Raw genomic sequence first — 3,258 nt, forward strand, 5'->3', positions numbered from 1 at the left:
ACCACCGAGAGAGAGAGACGAGAGGCAGAGTTCGTGAGGTGTGAGAGAAAAAAACTGAATTATATACATTTCACATCCAGCCAAGCTCTAGTGCCAATTAAATATGTATCCCACTTGAATCCTCTATCCAGTGGTAGTAATTGGACACTTGTTAAAATCTGGCAGCATTTTTTTAAAATAACAGAAACGTGTTTTCGGCAGCTTACGTTTTTGGCAAAGTAAAGCAGCAACCTTTTTTGTTTAAAGTGAATCAGCAACTCTCCAAATTAATTACAAAAGCCGGCCCAATTAGCAGGTTTATTCCAGCAGCTAATTACTTTGAGCAGCCCATCATTGTGCCATTTTCTCTACACGAGCTCAAGCGCACTCGGTGTTTATCTTTACGGAGTCCATAGGGGACAGATTTGACGACAGCCAGCTTCGAGTTCAATATCTAACTGATGTTTGAATGATTTGGAACACTTATAGTTGGTCTCGAAGAAACGCAAATTGCAATTATTAATTGCCCTTTTTTATTATATAAATGTTGAACGTGGGTTTGTTAGAATTTTGCTCGCCATTTGTGTGGTTGTGGAAGTGATTTTTTTTATGTTGTAATGATTTATGGTGGGCATGGCTTTGATGTAATATTGGTTCACTTTGGTTGCAATTACCCTGTGAGTGTTTATGTATTGTGATGAAGGTGCATGATAGAGATGGAGTTATACAAGGGGCTAGCTGGTTATTTCTTTTTCCTGGGTCTATAGTGCCAGCCACACAAGAAATAATGTAGAAATGCTGAGAGAAATAATGTAGATTTGGCATTGAATTGTATGATTAAGTATTTGATCTTCTCTAAAGCATTTTTACACAACCTAACAAGAACACACTAAACTTTGATCATTGTGTCTGTAGAATTCATCCAGCAAATCTTAGAACAAAAATTTTCACCACTGCACAAATCCACAATTCACACTTATTCTGAGCTGTCTTTTACCTTGGTTGAGACATTTTCAACAAGATGACTAAGTGGAGAGGAAGGGGGTAAATTCAGTGAGGTCAATGCTTACTAAACTAAGAAGATGTCCTCTCCATTTTAAGGTAGTTTATACCTCGGAAGCCTATGGATGCCAGCCATTCTAGACAAATCAAGCAAATGAAAACAGTTACTATAAAAGTGCAGTTGTGTCACCATTTAGTTCTTCAGGACAACGAACACAATAATTCATAAATTGAAGCGAAGATTATATTCCCTCGAATTATAATCAGTGTAACATCTTTTTATACTTTTTGCCATTTAATATCTCTCATACAAAGCGAGTAACTCTTTCCAGCAATATTTTCAAGTAACAATGACATTCAAAATAAGCGTTGAAATATAGCATTTCACAAATTAGAAGAATTTACAAACATAGTTTATATGCCTTCGCTCAAAATAGTTCAACCTCATATAAAAGATTATATAATAACTACTACTTCTACTAATAGCTACTAATCAGGTCAACCCCTTCCCTTCTCAATTCACTTCAATGATTCCTTGCACACATTCACGTTCACCATAATATGTAGATCTTCTTCTATAGAGATACAAACTTGAGAATGAAACATATGTGATATTTGTTCAGATGTTTCATTTGTCGCAAAGTTAACCGAGGAAACGCTGGCTCTAGACGATTGGCTGGTTGAATCTTCTTTGACAACCGCCCATTATGCGATGCGAGAAAATCACAGAGCGTCAACTCAAATAGAAAACACTATTGTTCGAACAATAATTAACACAAAGAAAATCATTTGCCAAACATTTTATATCATAATGTCAATACATTTACTTTGTGGAAAAATATTATTATACCAATAAAAAAATCATACTAAAGACCCGTACATAGCAAGTATTTCAATTTAAAAATGAAATAAATTAATGTTTTTAGCTTCGGAAGTTTAGATGCCAAGGCGTATTGACTCTAGTAGCTTGAATACAAATATGTTCTGAATGCAATTTGTTGGCAACCAATACTATGCATCAATAGGAAATTTATAAGTATTCCAACCACAGTTTCTGATGATCCTAGTGGTACACTGGCAAATTTTAATAGAGAGGCAAGTTCCAAACTTTAATGGAAAGAACTAAACATGATACTGGAATAGCCAATTTTGGTGTTTTGCTGGAGAGTTGGCAAGCATTGGCATGTTGGAAAATTGTATAGCCAAATTATTGAACACCCAATCATCGCTTTCTTTAGCTTGTCTTAAAAGTGCCCTCATATTTAGCACTATGACATCTCTGATTCTAAATTAGACCCGTCAATTGATGCAAGAAAACTATCTTAAATAAGGTGCCAGTTTCTTATACCATAACTTAACTATTGAATTAATATTTTTGCAAAGAGCATGGATGGTGGGAGGATGCAAAGGAGCAGCTAAATGACAGAATTAAAAATAAAAAAGAGGTAAGTGATGCACAGCAAGAGGACCTGAATACTAAAGATACCGGGAAACGTAACCACACCGGGCAGCATGATGGTTACTTCATTCATTGAGACGGGAAATGTAAACATGATAATGAAATTACACAGATCCACAATAATAAAGCAAAAATCCAAACTCGTGTGCAAAGAAATTTGACTGCTACCCATTTAAATGTGGTCTTCAACATCTAACATATCAAAGATAAAAATAATAGAGATCCAGTAAAATCTTCAATTCAACAGAAAATAAAGAAAAAATCATAGGTATATGCATTTATACACTTGCTAGACGGGACTAAGATGACTTCGAAGGAGATTTGTGGACTCCGTAAAGATGAGCACCGAGTGCGCTTGAACTGGCCTGCGGCCGGAGTACTTCAAGCATGTGCCGGCCGGAGGTTGCTTTCTCCCTTCTGGGACTCGAAATGGGTGGAGATGGAAGTTAAAAATTTTGGGAAAAATGGGTGGAAATGGAGATTTCAATTGAGCCGGCTGGAAATTTTCAGGCCCTTCGTTTCTGTACTATGGAGGAAGTGTGAGGAGAGAGAGAGAGAGAGAGAGAGAGAGAGCAACCTTGGTTTTATTAATTAATAAATTTCCCTCCATTTTTTAATGAATTAAATAATGCACCGTGACTAATTTTCAAATCCCTGTATCCATTCCGTCAATACCTCGTCCACCTAGCATAATTGGAGTGTGTTTCGCGCGGGTAGTCGCTAACAATTAAAAAAGGATCAGACGATTGTATAAGGAACAGACCTCTTGAGATAAAGTCCCAAAAAGAGGTATTTTATTGGCGATGATTTACAATTGG

The 3,258-nt window shown here is 36.3% G+C and overlaps 1 long non-coding RNA gene across 1 annotated transcript; it reads right to left on the reverse strand.

The window, feature by feature from the left end:
* Nucleotides 1-1,344: 1,344 nt before the first annotated feature.
* LOC111390111 lies at nucleotides 1,345-3,006 on the reverse strand. The gene is made up of 2 exons (XR_002701851.1): nucleotides 2,725-3,006; nucleotides 1,345-1,667 (listed from the first exon to the last, which is right to left on the reverse strand). It is a non-coding gene; the product is annotated as an uncharacterized LOC111390111 (long non-coding RNA).
* Nucleotides 3,007-3,258: the final 252 nt, after the last annotated feature.

The sequence above is a fragment of the Olea europaea genome, chromosome 3 (genome assembly GCF_002742605.1).
Source record: "Olea europaea var. sylvestris chromosome 3, O_europaea_v1, whole genome shotgun sequence".
Lineage (NCBI taxonomy): Eukaryota > Viridiplantae > Streptophyta > Magnoliopsida > Lamiales > Oleaceae > Olea > Olea europaea.